We start from the raw sequence: 8,130 nt of genomic DNA, 5'->3' as shown, positions 1-8,130 counted from the left end.
CTATAGATCTTCTTGAACAGCTTTTTTTTTTTTTTAAACTTATTTTTCTCATGCAAAAAAGGATTCATGATATTTGCTAAGGTTCTTAAACATTATCGTAAATACATAAATCCCTGCATTATTTTTCATTCAGAGGTTTTGTTCTGCCATATCACTGCTTAAATAAAAGAGAATGTCTAACAAATGAAGTTTTAGTGCAAAAATATGTTTTTTTATACCACTGTAAATCTGGAATTACTGCCAGGATGAAAATAAGATTTATGTTAGCAAACTGAGAGCAGAATGTGGTGCACCAAATTTTGGAAGAATTCGTAAAATGCTTGAAGTGGAAAACATGATTATGGATGACATTTTAAGTCAGATGCTCTTTGGTGCGTCTGTGTGTCTGAAATATAGAAACCTTGCTGACAAGAGGGACCTGGTGTGCTAACATAAAGGAAGATCAAAATGGGGAAGACCATGTTGTGAAGTAGAGAGGGGAAAGATACTTGGGGCATTATCTGGATGGTAAAAGAAGGAGAGGAAGCACAGCCCACTGAAGACAGCAAAGAACAGAACAACGGTTACTACCTGGATCAAAGGAATAAAAGGTGGCAAGAAAACGAAAAATAAGTTCAGAGAGCTCTCAGCAGATAGCATGCCAGGTTTAGATACTGGAGAAATTTTTGAACAGGGAAGGAGGGAAGATGGAGGCAGTACCCCTAGCTCTAAAAATAAAAATCTTAGCTTCTGGAAGTACTTCACCCCTGAGGGAAAGCTGGAGTGGAAGAGTAAAGAGGTGCTGCTCCTTTTTTGTAGTGGGTTGAGGATGAATGTAATTATTATATGCGGACATTTGGGACGTTGCTTCCAAATTTAGAAGAACCTTTTAATGCACCTAAATCTGTAATTAAGGATTTGAATACATAGGCTATCTCAAGGACTTAGCCCTCCCTTTCTCCTTTCCTGGACAACTAGCAGGTTGTACACACACAGACACTCGGACAGAGAAAAGACACATAACCAAGGTTTGTTATAGTGAATTTTTTAAATTTTACATACAAATAAAAGATCACGTGTCTCAGCAGGCTGAATGTGATTGTATTTGGCTAAAATTGATAGGACTTGTACTACCCGGCATTTAGTTTAATGCACTATGCTTTTCCAAAGCAGAAACATTTCAGTGATTATGTCTTATGGTTCTTTTGGAGAAAAAGAGTATTTTGACATAATTCCTTCTTTTTCAGTGGCACAGATTCTTGACAGATAAACAAAATTGCTGGTATTGCTCTTCATTTTAATTAGGTAAATGTAAATGTGATACAATCCTGGCAGTAAAAATGAGATTTAGACAAAATTTATCAGGAAGAAATTTGGTTCAAAACATTTTGGAGAAGTACTTAAAAAAATAAGTGCCCAGCAGAATATTTAGATTTGGAGAAAAGTGTGTGTGGAAACAAAGCAGCAGAAAACTGCTTACTTTTATCTAGAACAGCAACCTGTTCAGCTCTCAGGCACAAAGAAATTTTTGCTTATCAAAATACATTTTTATATGTAAAATTATTGCCATTAACTGAAGACTGGCAGCGTGCACTTTTTTGGAGGAGGAAGTAATTTTTTAAGTGCTTTGCAAGTCCGGTGTTCATCAATCCATCTGTCAGTCAAACAGAAGTGGGAAAATATAATTTGCAATATAAACTATATTACGTATCATAGCATAATGCCATAGCATAAACCAGGGCAACAAAGTTCTCTCTTGCAACAAAGGAAAGCCCACTCTTCATGACAGCGATGGTCCTCCATCACTGGAATGATATTAAGGAACAAAATTGAGATTTTTTTTTTCTATGAAACACACTGAAATACAATAAACTGATGCCCAGCACTGAGGCAGCTTTACAGAACTGTCAGGCACAAGCTTCCATTATTTGAGCATAGCAGGATGGAGGAATCCTTTGTGCATTTTAACACTGCTAGACCTTGTCATTTCCTCAGTATGAGAACAAGAAAATGAGGATGTACTCGTGAGAAGACAGCAACTGCCAGCAACAGAATAGACCCTGTAGAACTCAGTAATGCATAGAGAACCACTTCCCTACATCATATTCTGGCAAGAGTAACCAGGAAAATCAGAAGGTAAAGTAACTCTAGAGAAAGGTTTCTTGAATTAATGCTTTTAAGAAAATATGTATACATTTAATATCACATGTGCTTTCTTCTCCTCTTCAGAATTCCACTGTAATGGGTTTAATGAGCTCTTAAGATTTCTCTGATGTAGGAATCTCATGGTAGGGTAAAGTAACAATATGAAAATATAAAAATTGAGAGATTTAAATATTATAACTATTCAATAGCAAGAGTGGAGTGCCTGAGAGCACACGCACTCAAATACTACATTAATAAGGAAGATGTCTGAAGTCTATCAAAGGGCCAGTAAAGACATATGCAAGACACTTGTAGTGTTTTGTTGAGGACAGATGTTCCCTGCTGAGCTCTTTTCTTTGGTGCAGCCAATATGCACTATGATTATTTCTGAGAGACTGCAGCTGAATGGTGTTACTTCCTTCTTTTCTGTGCAGAAAAATATTCTTGTGCTCAAAGTTGTATTGTCTTCTTATTGAGTCTAATGCAGTTTAGAAATGCAAGTGCTTCTCAAGAGGGCCTCTAATGCCAAGTCTTTTCTTTTTTCCCCCCATATGTCTGTTTAGAATTGCAAAAAGCCACGTTGCTATGCCCTGACAGTCACTCAGAAGAGTTATCACTTGGCATGCATTCCAGCTCGTTACAAGGTCAGTGCTAATAGCAGTACCTCAGAAAGACCATGCAGATTGTTATGATGTTTGTTGACTTATGTTTGGTGTGGAGCTTTAAGTGGTAATTTACTGCCACTTTTGTGAGCAAGATCTCTCCTGTGATTTTAGAGATTTACAGCTCACTTGTATCTACACGTAAAATACAAAGCAATTTAAATGGAAGGATGGACACGTAAGAACACGAAGGTAGGAGCACAGCTACAATAAATACATTAAAAAAGTCTCCCTTGTCACAGCAAAAAAAAAAAAAAAAAAAAAAAAAGAAAAATTGAAAAAATTCTGCTTGCCATTTCTTGACAATAGTAGAATCTTGACAAAAGATAAAATTATTTCTGCCAAGTTATGCATGACCTTCTGGACAGTGTCATAGAGAGTACTTGGGCATCATGAAGTGAAGATAATTGAAGAACCTTTAATCACTTAGCTGTTATGTTCATTATTCTACAGATGCTGTTCCAAACGTGTTAAAGACCTTAGTATAAAAAATCAACATAATCCTGCTTTGAAAATTCACTGTAAAGAAAGGAAAAGACTGATCACATCTCTCTTGTAATGAAATCTTACATTGAACCACAGGTGTCAGAGTAACTACTGAAGGTAGGGAAAGTTTTTTTTTTTTCCATTCTTCCCATGGAGATTGAGGTCAATATGACTGTCCTTCCTCCATCCACATGCCAGATCTGCTTAGAGTTGTCAGAAAGGGCCAATTTCCCCTGCTTCTAGCCTGGAGCATGCAGGAATTGTGCAGGAGTGCAGCTGCTGTGCTCTGACAGTGTTGAGCTTTTTCCTTAGGAGGTTCAGTGTCAGAGCTGCAACTCAAAAAGCTGCATTCCTTGCCTCATGCATGCTTGCACGGATCAGCCAATTGAACTGGGCTGCCCTTTGCGTTATCTGGCTTGTTCCGCCTCTTAGCCAGAAAGCAGCCTTGCTGCTCATAGGAGGAACTTGTTAATTTGTAGTCAATTAGATGAGGAGAAACCTTAATGAGAATCTTGGTGTGAATGCCACTGCCCACCCCAGCTAGCCTCCCATGCCCACTTGTATTTTGTGGCCTTGTTTGAGGGTAATCAATGTGTGGGGTTTTTTTTACAATAAAATACTCATATTCCACTAGACTAACATTCAGATGGAAAAGAAGAACAGCTTATTTTCCAGCATATACGTACTGTGCAAAAAGATTAGAGGGAGCTATCTTGCTGGAATGTATAGTAGTATAATTCAAATAGGTCTTATTGTGAAGGAAGACTTAATACCAGAGGTGCTTCTGCTATCTCTCCAGATTGATTCAGGCTGGAGGAAAAGAATGAGGTGTGCACTTCCCATTAACTGCAGCAGTTACAGATCTCCAAATTTTTTAGCAGATGTCAGTATTAAGGAAATGAAAACTAATGTTGCTATGGGAGAGAATAAATGTAACTGAGGCATCAGAATGTAAAGTGAGCAAAGTTGACTGGAGAAAAGGTTGATTTGGAGTGATCAAAGGGAACCCTTTATCCTTCACAGAGAATGGAAGGAAGAAATGCAACTAAGTAGAAACTCTTTTCTATTGCTTTAAAAAAGTGGAACAGACATTTCTAAATACAATTTTCTTTATGCAAATCACAGAACTCATTATGCCTTTTCAGAAATCTTTATAAGACCTGAATATATTTCTAAACAAACAGAGCCAGTGGTATGTGAGAAAATGTCATATAAAATTAAAGGAAAAGCAAAGAATCTGTCCCAGCAACTCCAGGCTTATCAATATTTTAAGAGCTTATTTTAATTTCTTACTTCCCTCATCTGCTTAATAGATAATAGCAACAATTTCAGACTGGATTTGATTTAACTCATCTTTGATACATGTGATTCATCTACAGCTTTCCTTTCACAAAGAGTGAAACTTTATCTCAGTATGAATGATATGTATCCCCTATTGTATTGGAGGTAGGTGTCTGAAAATGAAGGTTTTTTTTAATTTAAAATCTATACATTTTGTTTTCTTTTGGCCCTGAATTGGTAGCTATTGATAGAGTGCTCCATATGCAGAGACCTGAACGTGAAAGTGAATCTCCCAGCTAGTAAAGGGACCCCATCAGCCTGAATTTATCAACCATACATTATCTACTTCTTCCTGTATAAGCAAAATTTAAAAAAAAATTAAAAAAAAAAAAAGTGAAATATCTTTGCTAGCCTGAAAATGTGAAATTATGAACTTGCTAAAAATACCAGCATTTGACAATTTGATGGCAGCAGCCTTAAAAACTGTTATGGAGACATTTGAACTACTCCTAGGAAGCATCATTCTGTCTTATGGCAGCTATAGCAGCCAACTTTATTTTTCTTACACGGAAATAAGAGCAAAATACATTACTGTGGCATTTTAATTTTTTTCTGTTTTTGGTCTCTGCATCTCTTTTCTATTTGTCAGCTTCACATCTCTCTGATCTTCATCCTGGCAATTGTATTTCTCTTCTATGTTATTCTCTATTTATTCTCTTCACAAAGGAGACTAATCAGCTCTTCACACCTCAGAGGCCCTGAAGTCTTTATTTCTTGCTAACTTCTATTCACATCTGTTCTTTTTTGCGTGATTTTCTCTGCTGACCTTATGACTTTTGACTTTCAGAGCACATTTTCCTACATTTGATTGTTTTACTTGAACATTTAATTGCTTCTCATCCCTGCAGACACTACTTCCCTGACATTTTATAGCAAGACTTAATCAGGATGTTTCTGCTCTTTTTTTTTTTTTCTTTTTTTTTTTCTGGCAATAATCAGCTGAAACCAAACATGGAATAAGATGATACCGGTTTCATGATTTTAATAGAGATATTTCTAAGAAGTTTTGAAATTATTAGGAACACCATTTATTAACCTTTTTAACAAATCACTATTTGCCAAATGAAAACAACCTGAAAAGTAAGATAATGTGTAGTAACTTAAATATAAAACGAAATATTTGAACTTAGGAAAATATTTCCTAGTTTGTTAAAAGGACTTTGATTTTTCAACACTGCTCATGCGGAACTGGATTTGCAAAGTTTTGGTGAATGTGAAAGGCAATTTTCATATGTGTGCAAATGCTTGTGCAACTGACACATGCAGTAGCACAGAGAAGGTTAACAGCACTTGGAAGTTGGCCTCTTTTCTCCAGCTGCCACCTGATCCGTATCAACAGTGAAAATAAGAAATGCAGGGGCTGAATGCAGGCCTGGGGAGGATAATGAATCATGTCATTTGGCATGTTCTACTGGGGCGCAAGCTACTGAAGTTCAGCACTGAAGTTTTGTCAGGAGTTGGACTCAATGATCTTCATGGGTCCCTTCCAACTTGGGCTATTCAATGATTCTGTGATCTCTAGGGAAAATGCTTTCCTTTCATGTCTGCCACTTGCGTGTGGCAGCTTGTGTCTGCAGTTCATGCTATCGACCCCTCTCTGTCAGCAGTAACGCACTGTGGTGGGTAGCTCAGCATCTAGAATAAAACAGCCCTTTAATAAACATTGTTTGAGAATGATGTCTCCTTCTCTGTTGTTTGGACAGGGTCCACTGGCCCGTGGTGCGTAAGCGCTGGAAATCTGCCTTTTAACAGATCAATTTATGCTGGAGCTGGGAGAAATAGTATATATATATATGTTTAAAATTATTAGAGGTTTGAAAAACAGTTATTCCTGGAAGGCACTGGTAAAAGAGTTATGTGCAAAGAGACCCTGTAGCATTTCATGTAGCTCTCTACTTTCACATAGCTGAAGCTAGAAAGCTGGAGATGAAACAAAACATTTGATCCTTTTCTGTTTCTTTTCTCTAATACTTTTTGATCCTTCACCAACAATAACCTGGAATGCAGACTATTTTTTCTGGTGTTGTTCTTCTATTTACCTTGCCTTGGCCAAGCAGTCTACTGAACTTTTGATGCTGCAGCTTCTCTTATTTTTCTTTAGACGAGAAATCTGTGACAAAGCCAATGCCTTTGGTGGTGCTCTGTCTACTACTGATCCCAGGATAAACCCAGCAGGAGGTAATGGGATCTTTGTTTCCTCTGCTTATTCCAATGTCAGTGCTCAGACCTATAGAAAGTCTAAACAAGGCGTCTACACAGACTTCTCCCAGGATTTGAAGCCATTATTGGCTCAGATCCTGCTCTCCCATATTTTATACAAAGAGCTGACTTGCAAAGAGAAACATTGCCACAGTTCTGGTCTGAGCTGGGAGGGGTGTGGGGAGGGAAGAAAGGACTTTGCAGAGATTTTACATGATACCATCATAAGAAGTGCTAACAGAGAATAAATGGCAGAAGAAATAATATGGGCTCATTAGTGTTGCTCTTGCAGTTCTGCTGACAGGTCTGGCCTGAACAGAAATCTTCCATTCAGTTGTGTAATTCTGGTTTACATAAATGTCAGTATTTCAGCTAGAGGCTATGACTGGTGCAGTCACAAACTTCACAAAATCCATATTAGGATCTTTGGGGTCCTTAAAATTTGTGCTGACAGATGAAGAATGTAATAAAAACATTTAGGCATAGCTATTTTCTAAACTTTTGATAGTTTGGTAGCTATCATTTTCCATTTTGCATTAAAAAAAAAAAAAAAAGGAAGGTCCAAAAGTCCTTCCAAGCCTAAGGAAAAAAATAGAAAAGTTGAGGGAAAATATTTTTTTTATTTGTAGAGACAATAAAGACTGCTGTATATCAGAAGTCTTACAGTTGTCAGTGGTGGGTAGCACTTGTTTCTAGATGAAAGGACTAGTGACATACTGTACTTAAAGTCCTTTTGATTACAGCCTTCCTTCTCTTCTCTGCTTGAATTACAATTTTATTAAATATGATTTCAAGGAGTGCCACTGCTGGGAACCAATAGCCAAGGCACATCTCACAGTCCAAACATGTAGAAGACCTTCAGCCCTGTGGAGAAGGACCTGGGGGTCCTGATAGATGAAAAACTTAATATGAGCCAGCAGTGTGCTCTTGTGGCTCAGAGGGCAAATGGTATCCTGGGGTCCATCAAAAGAGGGGTGGCCAGCAGGGACAGGGAAGTGATCATCCCCCTCTACTCTGCTCTTGTGAGGCCCCATCTAATACTGTGTCCAAGTGTGGAGCCCGCAGTACAAAAAAGACAGGGAGCTGTTGGAGAGGGTCCGGAGGAGAGCCATTAGGATGATCAGGGGACTGGAGCACCTCCCTGTGAGGACAGGCTGAGGGAGCTGGGCTTGTTCAGCCTGGAGAAAAGAAGGCTGCGGGGTGACCTCATTGCAGCCTTTCAATACCTAAAGGGAGCCTACAGAGGAGAGAGGAATCAACTCTTAGAAAGGGTTGATATGTGTAGGACGAGGGGAAATGGATCCAAGTTGAAGGAGGA

The 8,130-nt window shown here is 38.2% G+C and overlaps 1 long non-coding RNA gene across 1 annotated transcript; it reads left to right on the top strand.

Moving 5' to 3' along the window:
- The first annotated feature begins 1,942 nt into the window (after positions 1-1,942).
- LOC125692779 (uncharacterized) lies at positions 1,943-5,609 on the top strand. Its single transcript, XR_007376829.1, has 4 exons — positions 1,943-2,115; positions 2,688-2,768; positions 3,240-3,389; positions 4,652-5,609. It is a non-coding gene; the product is annotated as an uncharacterized LOC125692779 (long non-coding RNA).
- Positions 5,610-8,130: the final 2,521 nt, after the last annotated feature.

Source organism: Lagopus muta, chromosome 4 (genome assembly GCF_023343835.1).
Source record: "Lagopus muta isolate bLagMut1 chromosome 4, bLagMut1 primary, whole genome shotgun sequence".
In the NCBI taxonomy this organism is placed as follows: Eukaryota; Metazoa; Chordata; class Aves; order Galliformes; family Phasianidae; genus Lagopus; species Lagopus muta.
This window is presented reverse-complemented; position numbering and strand designations above follow the sequence as displayed.